Source organism: Erinaceus europaeus, chromosome 5 (genome assembly GCF_950295315.1).
Source record: "Erinaceus europaeus chromosome 5, mEriEur2.1, whole genome shotgun sequence".
Classification (NCBI taxonomy): domain Eukaryota; kingdom Metazoa; phylum Chordata; class Mammalia; order Eulipotyphla; family Erinaceidae; genus Erinaceus; species Erinaceus europaeus.
Genome location: NC_080166.1, coordinates 137,023,988 through 137,037,357, shown reverse-complemented (window position 1 = coordinate 137,037,357; position 13,370 = coordinate 137,023,988). Strand labels below are relative to the sequence as shown.

General features: G+C 50.6%; 1 protein-coding gene across 1 annotated transcript in view; it reads right to left on the bottom strand.

The window, feature by feature from the left end:
- MYO16 (myosin XVI) overlaps positions 1-13,141 on the bottom strand; it is a gene marked incomplete at its 3' end in the record, with an annotated part of 147,682 nt that extends 134,541 nt beyond the window's left edge. The window contains exon 1 of the mRNA XM_060191878.1: positions 12,927-13,141. The remainder of the gene's footprint in view (positions 1-12,926) is intronic.
- Positions 13,142-13,370: the final 229 nt, after the last annotated feature.

The following is a 13,370-nucleotide window of genomic DNA, read 5'->3' as shown; positions in this document are numbered from 1 at the left end:
GAGAGAAAGAGAGAGAAAGAGAAAGAGAGAGAAAGTGAGAGAGAAAGAGAGAAAGAATGAGAGAGAAAAAGAGAGAGAAAGAGAGAAAGAACGAGAGAGAGATAAAGAGAGAAAGAACGAGAGAGAAAGAACGAGAGAGAGAGAGAGAGAAAGGGAAAGGTACTTCGGTCGGTCGGTCGGTCGGTCAGTCAGTCGGTTGGTCGGTTGGTTGGTCCCAGTACTCAAACCCAAGCCCTGGGCTATCCAAGGACCTGGAGAGTGGGCTTCTCAAACTCTCCCGCACACAAACCCTGTTGCCCTTGGCCCAGGCAAACTGCACCCGGGAACTTTGCTGCAGGACCCCAGAAGCCTGTCCCAGAAAAAGCTGCAGAGCACTGGGGACCTGGGTTCAAGCCTGTGGACAGGGGTCTCTGAAATATCCAGACTTTACCGTCGAGCAGGATTTTATGATAACAGGACAGAGCCAGAAAGACAGACCTCATGGAAAATTAGCCAGAGGAATGCATCTTAGAGACAAATTACAAACAAAACATCCATTTTGCAAACACAGTTGCAAAGGGAGCCATCAGCAGTAGTTCTGATAGCAAGTGTCAGGAAGTCTGGGGTCTGAAAACTACCACAACATTGTTTTCCAGAAGCTTCACCTCTGAATACGGACATTCCCAGAGAAAAGTACAAGGAGGCCGTGCCTTTGAAGTGCGAGTCCTTCCTCCAAGTCCAGGGTGACTTCCAGATGTGCTCCCAACACACATGGTGAGTACCTTACACCCCCAGAACTCTCCCTGGTCAGAGGTGTGGAGGAACTCAACCAACCCCAAAGGAAACCCTACATACGGTTTCTTTAAAAGCAGGATAAAAACCAGACACCCACTTTGACCCCTGTCGTTCCACCTACCGTGGCCAAAAGGGCATCACAGTTTCGTCATCTGCAGATAGTAATTCCATCTGACTATGTCACAGGCCAGAAAATAAATATAAATTTAAAAGAAGGGCTTATAACAGTAGGTGTTGCAAGGCTTTTATTGCTAATGGTAGACTTCCCTATTTAGGGTGCTGAGGTCAGAAGTGACAGGAAGTACCTGGGGAGCACAGACACTGCTGCACCAGCCAGAACACATGTTCCCAGGCACAGTTGTGTGCAGGGGGAGAAGGACATTGTCGCACAGGAAACTGGAGTGGGACCAGGTGTGGCTTAGAAAGGTGGAGGCGGGGCTGGGGTGTGTATAAGCTTTGCCTGTGGACATGGCTGGGTCCCTCTCTCTCTCTCTCTGTGTCTCTCTCTCTCTCTGTCTCCCTCTCTCTCTGACATATGGGTGTTCTCAACTTCACTGAATAAAGTCTAAAGTTCCTGTGGTCAAGTTTTCTCCTCAATTCTTTGTTGGGATTATTTGTGACACGTGGGAACCAACTTGGCCTGAAATCTTCCCCCACTAGCCCCATACAAGGGGAGGATGAACTGGAAGGCCACGCACACTCCACGTGTCTGTTCTGTCCCGTCTATGACCCTCAGAAATAGAGATCAGAGCTCTCCTTCCAAATGAGACAAAAGCCACTTAGCACTCAAAATTCTTTAGGTTATTGGTGCAGACATGCGCCAGGGCCAGCTAAGGAGTGTTCACAGAGCTGGATGCCAACTCTAAGGGGCAGTTGGATGGGCTGTGACTGCTGATCTGGGACCTCTCTCTAGGCAGCTCCGTTCCCTGAAGCCCTCAGCTCCAAGACACGTAGAGAAACGTGCCAGCTTGCCTTTCACAGACACAAAGCCACTAGATCTACTTCTCGTGTGTTTTTTGTTTTTCTCCTAAGTACGGAGGAAGTTGCACAGACACACACACACATGCAGAGGCCTGTGATTCTGCCCAGCTTTGCCACTGTTTGTGTTATTCACTTATTGTATTTTATTGACTTTTTGCCCCTGCTCAACAGTTCACCAGCCCTGACAGTTTTCTCTTTTCTTCCTCCTGGGGTTAATCCCACCTCTTGTGGGTCTGATGTGTGTTTGAGCATGGATGGTTGACTCCCCAGAAGCTTCTCTATCAGACTCCCCTTGGCATGCCAGCCTTGTGGTCGAGTGAGATGTGGCCGGAGTTCTGGGGGAATTCCAACCTTCCCATCAGCCTTGCCGCATCACCCCACCCCTCCTCTGGTGGGCTTCCCTTCCTTACATTTCTATTTCTGAGTTCCTGCATCACCATCCATACTCTCTCATGGCCTTGCTCTCTTTTCCCTTATAAGGAGATATTGGCCTCATTGGCTGTGGGACTATGTGAAAGCGTGGTAGAGCTTAGGGGAGCTCTCCCATGCTTGGATGGAGGTCTGGAAAGACACCCCACTTGTTAGCCTCTCTCCTTATAGAGATGAGCCAAGAGGAAAAAGTCTCCCAGATTCAGTTTCTCCTTGTTAGTATCCCAAGCTCACAGAAAGCCTGCAGGCCTCTCACACTTAGTTTCTCCCTGCTAGCAGCAGGCCAAATGGCTGCCTGCTTGAGGGTTCACTCAAAGTTCACACATCCACTTCACCTTTTGATCACAAAGGAGAACACACCCTGTCATACACTCTAACACCGGACAGTGAAAAGCCCCAAATTCTATTTCCTTGTGATCTTTGATATCTGTGATTTACATCAGGTTTTGTTTTTCTTTTCTCTACCTCACCTTACTGGTTTAACCCCTATGCTTCTCTCAAATGCCTTTGGATAATTAACTTGCCTGCATCATGGAGACTAATCATTTTGACCTTTATGTATCTCATCAATTCTTGTCATACCAGCCCCCTACCATAGGGGCAAGCTGACCTTTAAGAAACCTGTAATTTCTGACATATGTGAAAAATGTTCTTTGTTTAACTCTCTATGTAAACCTGTACCTATCTCCAAATAAATGAGTGTTCATACCAGAGTACCCCCCGAGTCCTGCTTTCTGAATCACAATCACGTGGTCCCTGAGAGCCGGTGAGAGAGGATCAGAGACTACCCTTCTAGATGGATCCCCTCCACGGGAGTGTCAGCAATTGTCCAGCTTGGCCACTCTCCCTGCACAGCTACCCCTTTATAAACTTGTAATTGCGTCAATGGAATGTCCCGTTCCCGCCATGGTACCCTGAGGAGGTTTGTGTATCATCCGCCACCACAGTACATGGGGACGCCCCTTAGCGAACTCACTCCTGCCTCTGCTGGCCCGTGGTTCCCTGATCTCTGCCTGTCTTCTGGTGACCAACAGGCCAGGTGGGGAAGTGGGAGCTGGGCTGACTCATTCCTGCCCCCCCAGAACCCCGACAGCCTCAGACATCCGGGCTTAGATCTCTAGCAGCCCTCGGACCCTCCCTCCACCTCCAAGCCAGCCCCCAGCCAGGGCAGCCAGATTCAGTCATCACAGACACTTTTTTCTTAGAGTCTGAAGGAAGGAGTGACGGGAAATACAGCTGAGAACATGTGTCTGCCTACACCTTTGTCCCTGTCGCTTCACTGATACTCAAATCTAAGGAGGGAGTCAGGTGGTAGTTCAGTGGCTTAAGCGCAGGTGGTGCAAAGTGCAAGGACTGGCCTAAGGATCCCAGTTCAAGCCCCCTGCTCCCCACCTGCAGGAGAGTCGCTTCACAGGCGGTAAAGCAGGTCTGCAGGTGTCTGTCTTTCTCTCCCCCTCTCTGTCATCCCCTCCTCTCTCCATTTCTCTCTGTCCTATCCAACAATGACAACAACAATAATAACTACAACAATAATTACAACAATAAAACAAGGGCAACAAAAAGTAATAAATAAGTAAATAATTTTTTTAAAAAATCTAAAGGAAAGCAGACTGGGTTTGCCTGTATTCGCTTTTTACCCTGAGAGGAGCATCACACCTGAGACTGTCACCTCAGACCTCCTCAGAATGCCTTCAACAAATTTTCTGTTCTGGAGGTTAAAGTCCAGTCAGTGTCTAATAAGCTCAAGAGAAGTTCTGATTCAAAATATTAACCACCCCAAAGGACAGAGTTCATCTCAGCACAGAATCACTGATGGGAACTGATAAAAAAAAAAAGGAAGAATAAGAAGGAGGAGGAGGAAGAGGAGGAGGAGGAGACAGAAAAGAAGGAGAAGAAGAAGGAGAAGAAGAAGGAGGAGGAGGAGGAGGAGTAGAAGGAGAAGAAAGAGGAGGAGAAGGTGAAGAAGAAAGAGGAGGAGGAGGAGGAAGAGGAGGAGGAGAGGAGGAGGAGGAGGAGAAGGAGGAGGAGGAGGAGAAGGAGGAGGAGAAGGAGGAGGAGGAGAAGGAGGAGGAGGAGGAGGAGGAGGAGGAGGAGAAGGAGGAGGAGGAGAAGGAGGAGGAGGAGGAGAAGGAGGAGGAGGAGGAGAAGGAGGAGGAGAAGGAGGAGGAGGAGGAGAAGGAGGAGGAGAAGGAGGAGGAGGAGGAGGAGAAGGAGGAGGAGGAGGAGAAGGAGGTGGAGGAAGAGAAGGAGGAGGAGGAGGAGGAGTAGAAGGAGAAGGAGAAGAAAGAGGAGGAGGAGAAGGTGAAGAAGAAGAAGGAGGAGGAGGAGGAGGAAGAGGAGGAGGAGGAGAAGGAGGAGGAGGAGAAGGAGGAGGAGGAGGAGAAGGAGGAGAAGGAGGAGGAGGAGAAGGAGGAGGAGGAGAAGGAGGAGGAGGAGAAGGAGGAGGAGGAGGAGAAGGAGGAGGAGGAGAAGGAGGAGGAGGAGAAGAAGGTGAAGAAGAAGAAGGAGGAGGAGGAGGAAGAGGAGGAGGAGCAGGAGGAGAAGGAGCAGGAGGACGAGGAGGAGGAGAAGGAGGAGGAGGAGGAGGAGAAGAAGGGAAATCTAGACCAGCAGAAAGGCAAGGATGTTGGTCACGCTGAGCCTGTCAGAGGCCTGATCAGACTTGGTCATTCTGCAGGCATTTTCCCCTCCAGGGTCACCACTAGGGTTTGCTGTTTCTTCTGGAAGCCATTGTTTCTATGTTCTTGGAAAGGGAAGAGTGAAACTGAGTGAGGAGGGACAGAGAGAGGGAGAGAGAAAGACACCTGCAGCCCTGCTTCACCGCCTGTGCAGAGTACCCCCTGCAGGTGGGGTGCAGGAGACTTGAACTCGAACCCTCTTCCTTTCTTTCTTTCTCTCTTTCTTTCTTTCTTTCTTTCTTTCTTTTACTATGTGCACTTAACCAGGTACGCCACTGCCCGGCCCCTTTTTCATGAAGTTCTGACTCAGCTAAGCACCCCCTGTCTTTAGAATCTGAGGGGTGCTAAGCACAGACTTAGTAGCATCTGCCACGTATTTCAGAGGCTTGTATTCCGAGGAGACGGGCAGGTAAGAAAATCCTGTACCTGTACCTTTGGGGACGCCACATTCTTCAAAGTAAACGTGTGCGGCAGTCCTCTGTCATGGAGGCAGACTCTGTAAGTGCAGCGAGCAAGTGCAAAGACCTACAGAAGACACCAGAAAGGACCTCGTCAAATAACCACCCCTCAGGCCTCCACACCTCCTCTCCTAGCCCTACCTCACTTCCCTCAGCCACTGGCAGGCTAACCCCGTCAGATAAAGTAAGGGCGACAAAGGCTGGGTGAGGGGCAGAGACCAGCACACTCTAATGACGGCCTTTGGTCACTGTCAGCCCACCCCATCATCCGGGGCCCTGGTGAGGGATCCTGGGACTCCCACACAGACATGATGGGCCTACACGTCTCTCCACCATCACTGTCACCTCCATCAGGAACGTCAGCACAAACCCTCCTGGGGCCTCTCCAGGACATGCCCTCACTGCAGAGCAGCCATGGTGGGGACTCCCCACTCTCTGCAGGGAGGCTGGTCAGCCTGCTCTGCCCCTTGAGGAAGACGGGTCCTGACATGAGAGCAGCCTAGAATGTTCCAGCTGTGACCATGGACTGTGAGCTCAGACTGATGGGGACTCGGAGGCCACACGGGCTCCTGTGCTGGATGTGAACAGACATGGGGCCTGGGGCAGATGGATGGGGTAGACAGTTAATGGTATTTAGAGACTTATTCCTTATGCGTGGGAGCTACTTTCTGCCCTAACCCAGTTTCTAGTCCTATTCTCAACTCTGACACTATCTTCCCAGACAATATTTTTAGTTCACCTGCATGTTAGCTGTCAGGCTCAAGCAAAAATAACTAAAGTGGGGGTCGAGCAGTAGCGCAGTGGGTTAAGCGCAGGTGGCACAAAACGCAAGGACCAGTGTAAGGATCCTGGTTTGAGCCCCCGGCCCCCCACCTACAGGAGGAGTCGCTTCACAGGTGGTGAAGCAGGTCTGCAGGTGTCTGTCTTTCTCTCCCCCCTCTGTCTTCCCCTCCTCTCTCCATTTCTCTCTGTCCTATCCAACAATGAAAGACATCAACAATAACAATAATAACCACAACAAGGCTACAACAACAAGGGCAACAAAAGGGGGGAGAAATGGCCTCCAGGAGCAGTGGATTCATGATGCAGGCACCAAGCCCCAACAATAGCCCTGGAGGCAAAAAAAAAATGACTAAAGTCATGGACTGCTTGGAATATACCTAAAATAGACTTCCTAGCTTCTTCCTACATGAAGACCTCTTATACTCATATATTCTGCTCTATTCTTACATTTTGGTTCCCGCTTATTAAACAATTTGTAACCGTTATTGGGGGGGCCAGAGGGTGGCTCTCCAGGTTGGGTGCACTCCTCACAGTGTTCAAGGACTCAGGTTCAAGTCCCTGGTCTCCACCTGCATGGGGAAAACTTCAGGAGCAGTGAAGCAAGTGTGCAGGTGTCTCTGTCACTCTCGCTATCTCCCCTCCCCTCTCGATTTCTCTCTGTCTCTATCCAGTAATAAATAAAAATAAATAGATGTTGGTCTGCTTCTAATTCTGCTTCTGAGACCCCTTCTGTTGCACTGCTTTATGCTGTGGTCTATTTACATAATCATTGCTTTACCTGAGACCCGCCCTGCCTACAGGGCATTGGTTTAATCCCCACTGGTTAGATGCAAGCTTGATAGGAAGGCTTTTTCCTTCTCCCCACCCCCGTATCCTACATATTTCCTCTTCCGACCTGACACTTCCACCTCAGGAGATATAAAGGACAGGATTTTCTAATGAATAGAGATTATATTGATTGCACTGCATCCCCACTCATCAATAAAGACTGAACTGTGTTCCCAGCTCAGCCATGAGTCCCTGGTCATCTGTCTCCTGCTCGAGAAGCTAGCCCGGCAAATAGATTGATAGATAGATAGATAGATAGATAGATAGATAGATAGATAAAAGAAGTGTAAGCAGTATGAAGGCAAAAAGGCAGCCAGTCCATGTCAGGGAGAATACATCCATATAGTATCATGCGCTTGAGTGAAAGACCACTTCTCACCAGCCAGCTATGAATCGTAACCCAGACAGTAGCAGGAGCTGGAGAGGGCGAGGTCCTGGAGCGTGGACGTGCGTGCTGTTGGGGGATCCAAAAATGCACCTGCCACTTTGCACAGGGCAACTGGAGTCACCACATGAAGTGGGAACTGCGGGTAGAACCCTCAAATACACAGGTGTAAGTTCATAGCAGACGGCCCCTAGGGAGAGCTGCATGCGTGCGAGCAGATGGCTGAGTGGGGATGTGTGACGTGAGACACCCACACCGTGTGGCTCCATCTCCAGGAGAAGTCCAGCAAGGACCCTTGCCAGACAGAACGTCCGGTCCGTGGCTGTCTGTCTGGGTGTCTGGCTGGAGGCCAGGTGCAGTGAGAACTGATTGCTGATTGTTATGGGAATTGGGGGGCGGGGAGCTAACAGACTTTTCCAGATTCTTTGTGGCACTGGCTGCAAAGCTGTGAACAGTTGAGAAACTGGGGAAAGGTACATTTTCAAGAGGTGGATCCCATGATTGGTGAGCTAAATTCCAGGGGAGAGGGTGGAATGTGGCGATAACTCTGGTGGCAAAGACCTTAAATAAAATGACAGTCAAACATCCTTGATAGATCTGTGGTCTTGATATTGAAATCAGGATAGTGAAGATACATCTGGGGATCCAGTAACAACAAAAGGCAAACCAGTGTCATACTGCAGTAGAAATCTCTACTCAGAGCCCACTGACACCGAAACTCATTAGTGACGACACACACACACTCACACAGACACACACACACACACTCACACAATTACACATACACACTCACACACACACTCACACTCACATACTCACACATACACACACATTCACACACACACATACACACTCACACACACTCACACATACACACACACACACTCACACTAACACACACTCACACACTCACACACAAACACACACACACTCACACACACACACACTCATTCAAACTCACACACTCACACACACTCACACTCACACACACACACTCACAGTCACACACACACAGTTAGACACACAATCACACACTCTCTCTCTCTCTCTCTCACACACACACACACACACACACACACACACACACACACACACACACACACACACACTTACCTCTCCTGGGCCAGCACCAGGCCACAGAAGTATTTCCAAAAGGTTGGTCCAGCCCCTGTGGAGAGCAGTCTGGAGACTCTCAGAAGCTGGAAGGGGACCTGCCCTATGACCCTGCAAGTCCTTTCCTGGGATAGATCCTAAGGAACCCAACGCACCCATCCAGAAAGATCTGTGTGCACCTGTGTTCACAGCAGCACAATGTGTAACAGCCCAAATCTGGATCAACCCAGGTGCCCAACATCAGATGAGTGGCTGAGAAAGCTGTGGTCTAGATACACCATGGAATACTACTCAGCTGGGAAGAGGGATGAAGTCACCTTCTTCACCTCATTTTGGATGGAATTTAAAGAATCTTGTGAAGTGAGATCAGCCAGAGAGAGCAGGATAAAGATGGGCTGATCTCACTCATGGACAGAAGTGGAGACATCAGAACAGAAGGGGAAACTTTGCCCCAAAGTAAAGGACTCTGGGGTGGGGCTAGGGAGTGTCCAGGTCCTGGAACATGAAGTCAGAGGAGGACCTAGGTGTGGGGGGTTGATTGTTATGTGGAAAACTGAGAAATGTTACACATGGACCAATGACTGTATTTTACTATGGGCTATAAACCATTAAACCCCCAATCAAGGACAAGATGTGGAAACAAATGTCCCCAAAGGCATCACAATGGCCTATAATGTTATTTTCAAATGCAAACACCCTAATCAGTTTGCATCCTAAGTTTTCTAGAAACAGGACACAAGACTAATGATGTGAATACAGCATCAGGCCATGTGGCAAAGGCTCCTCTAAAGGGGATGCCCCCTTTTCCTACTCCCACCCACATTCTCAACACTCAGGGACGGCCCCTCCTGCAGGAAGGGACAGGGGCAGGTGAAACTCAAGAGTCCTGATTCAAAAAAGCCCCGGAGAGGCTGAGGGAGAGACGCTGTGCTGAGAAACGCCTCCCTCAGCCCATCTCCCCAGACCTCCATTCCTGCGGGCAAACTGCCTTCCTTCACCCCAGAAAGCACACAGGCCTCCAAAGGCCCTTGCAGCTGGAGGATGTGTTTAGCAGACTTGTCCGAGAAACTAATCCTGCTCAGGAATTGAAGCAAGCACGCTCCCTGGCACACCCAGACATGCTATTATGCACAAGGACCCGGGTTCAAGCCCCCACTCCCCACAGGGGGGAAAGCAGGTCTGCAGGTCTGTCCCTCTTTCCCTCCCCAGCCTCTCCTTGCCCTCTCAATTTCTCTCTGTTTCTGTGCAATATAAATAAAGGCATTCTATAGTGGACCTGGACAGGCCAGGTGGTGGCGCACCTGGTTGAGTGCACATATTACAATCTGCAAGGGCTGGGGTTTAAGCCCCTGGTCCCTAGCTGCAGGGGGAAAGCTTTGCGAGTGGTGAAGCAGGGCTGCAGGTGACTCTCTGTCTATCTCCCTCCCTATCTCCTCCTTCACTCTTGATTTCTGGTTGTTTCTATCCAATGAATAGGTAAAGATAATAAAAAATATATATAGTGGTGCAAAAAAAAGCCACAGGCGGGAGTCGGGCGATAGCACAGCAGGTTAAGCGCATGTGGAGCAAAGCACAAGGACCAGCGTAAGGATCCCGGTTTGAGCCCCTGGCTCCCCACCTGCAGGGGAGTCGCTTCCCAGGTAGTGAAGCAGGTCTGCAGGTGTCTTTATCTCCCCTTCTGTCTCCCCTCCTCTCTCCAATTCTCTCTGTCCTATCCAACAAGGATGAGAACAATAAGATAACAAGGGCAACCAAAATGAATAAATAAATATTAAAAAAAGAAGAGAAAAGAAAAGCCACAGGCATCTTTTAAAAAATCAAAAAATCACGTTTCCCTAAAAGTGAGTGTGAACACCTGGATTCTGTAATAAGAAGCTGGCCAAAGGCTAGCAGGATGGGTCGCAGAGGTGTGGGCGGAATTTGTCAACCCCGCAGCCCAGACTCCGACCCCAGCACCACATGGGAGTGCTGTGGAGCCAGAGGAAGCTCTAGTGGGAACTCTGTGTGTGCAGTGAGCAGGTTTCAGCAGGCAAGGAGCAGCTGTATAGCTCAGAGTAGCACTGCTGACTGGCCCTCTGTGGTTAGACTGAGCCCTACTCTGCCTGGGGTGCGAGCTGCAGTGCCTGAAGAAGGCGCCGTGAATTCTCTGACGGGTCAGACTTAGACCAAACTAGCTTGGCAAGCCAGCAGAAAGGCCCAAAGAAGACAGATCCCAAATACCTGATTCTGGTTGGGAACAACAAATGCCACTCAACAACCAGGACAACAAAAGTCTGAGGTCATCGGATAAAGAGAGCAAACCTGGGTAAGCGCGAGAGGCCCTTATAATAATAGTAATGGCCCTTTGGGTCCATATCTCACCACCCCAGCACCTGGGAATCCCGGGGTCTCCACACAGACAGGATGGGCCTAGACCTCTACGAATCTGAATTGGTTTATAGACATTAAATATTTCAGTTAAAAGGAAAAACACACACAAAGACCAGGCTTCACAAAAAAGGACAGGGAGACACAAAGCCTGAATAACTCTGCACCCATCAGCCTCAGTACAAGGACTGTTTGACTCTAGCCCGACGGTAAGGGCCAAATGCTTCCAGGTACACAGCCATCGCTGTCTGAGCCCAAGCTCAGCTCAGCAAACAAGCCCAAGATCTTCCCATGGCTTACAAACACACACACACACACACACACACACACACACACACACACACACACACACAGAGCCAGAATCAATGGCTCCCCAAGGAAGCCTTGGAAAGTCCAGCCCGGGCCCAGTTCTGGCTGCATGAATGTCACGGTTAATTCTTGGCGCCCAGGAAGAAGGGCACCGTCAGCAGGAGTTTGGCCAGGACCTAGCAAACATTGCCCTTGGAAGCGGGCGGGTGCCAAAGACAAGAAAGGGGAGCAAATATTGGTTTGTGTTATGTAAACAAGTCATGTTCCCCTGTCCCACAAGTGACCCGTTGGGAAGGCAGACAGAGAGGGGCCCTGGTCTGCCCGGGCGCCCTGCTCTCCTGAGCAGCTCTGCCCACTGGGTGCATTCCCTGACTCTGACCTGTAGTCCATACCAATGGGGAGGGTGACACCTGAGTGACACACACACACACACAGACACACAGACCAGAGCTGCAGGTCTGCAGTGACAGCAAGCCCTACAGGTGCAGCCCAGCTGAGAGGAGCCAGCAAGCAACCCGCGTAAATGTTCTCAGATGACTTGGACTCCTTGCAGCAGCTGAGTTCACACAGGCTCCCTGCCTCGTGTCACAAGATCCCCCTCCCTGCACACAATCAGCCAGGACCCTGTGGGTCCATCACTCCCATCAAACCCAAGAGCAGGACCCTGACGTGCTCAGAGAACACCTCTTGTCACCCTCACTGGCTGACACACACGGGCTAGCCTACGCCTTGCAAAATGCAGCAGCCCTTCCTCTGCTGAGTAAATGCTGTTCTCAACTCTGACACCATCTTCCCAGACAAGACTTTCAGCCCACCTGCATGTGAGCTGTTGGGCTCAGGCAGAAATTACTAAAGTCATGGGCCCCTTGGAACATGTCTAAAATAGACTTCCTGGCTTCTTCCCATAGGAAGACCCCTAATTTTGTCTGCTCTGTTCCTACCTATGGGTTCCTGTTTATTAAACAATTTGTCCTGCTTTATATCTTGCTGCCTTTCAGCCACCAAGTTGCAGATGCTGCCATGATTCCAACCTGACTTCCCTGGGCAGACACCCTCACCCATGTGTCCTGGAGCCTCCCCTCCCCAGAGCCCTGCCCCACTAGGGACAGACAGACACAGGCTGGGGGTGTGGATCCACCTGCCAACACCCATGTCCAGTGGAGAAGCATTGACAGAAGCCAGAACTCCCACCTTCTGCTTCCCATAAAGAATTTGGGTCCAGACTCCCAGAGGGATAAAGAACAGGGAAGCGGGAGTCAGGTGGCAGTGCAATGGGTTAAGCACAGATGGCATAAAGCTCAAGGACCGGCGGCATAAGGATCCCTGTTCGAGCCCCTGGCTCCCCACCTGCAGGGGAGTCGCTTCACAGGCGGTGAAGCAGGTCTGCAGGTGTCTGTCTTTCTCTCCCCATCTCTGTCTTTCCCTCCTCTCTCTGTTTCTCTCTGTCCTGTCTAATAACAATGACATCAATAACAAGAACAATAATAACTACAACAATAAAAAAAACCGCATGGGCAACAAAAGGGGAAATAAATAAATAATATATAAAAGAATAGGAAGCTCTCAATGGAGGGGATGGGACAGAGAACTCTGGTGGTGGGAACTGTGTGGAATTATACCCCTCTTATCCTACAATCTTATTAATCATTATTAGATCACTAATAAAAAAAAATTAAACTAAAAAAAGACACACAAGCACAGAGATTCCCATTCACATTCTCCCCCAAAGTCATTTTCCAACATGCATCCAAGCCAGGGGAAAAAAAAATAATAGTAATAGTACCCGCTTAACATCAAAGGTGCAGATGTGGAGAGATTCACCTCATAGGAGATGCAGAGCCAAGCTTCCTCCTGCCACAGGGCAGAGAGCAGAGCAGATCCGCCGCCCAGAGCTCTCGGGGAGCAGAGAAGCCCCCGGCAGGCCTGCTGCAGGGAGGGAGGAGCCCAGGGGATTAAACTGCGAGTCTCCCAGCAGACTCTCCGTCCTGCGGGCTTGGGCTCCAGTGCATTATCCCTGCATACAACTGAATCGATTTCACACGTCCTCACCTCCCTCCCTCCCCCTCCTGGCGGGAGGTGGTCCATTCATGGGCTTGATGTCGCCATGGCAACCTAGCCTCCCGGAACAGGCCAGCCCAGCTCTGGGAGCACAGAGGAGGGGGGGGGGGGGGGAGAAAGGCCTCCCCCCTGCAAGGCCAGGGGTCCCAGCACCGTCCCCCCTCTAGGGGCAGCGCCCAGCGTCCTGTTGTCTGCCAGCAGCCGAGA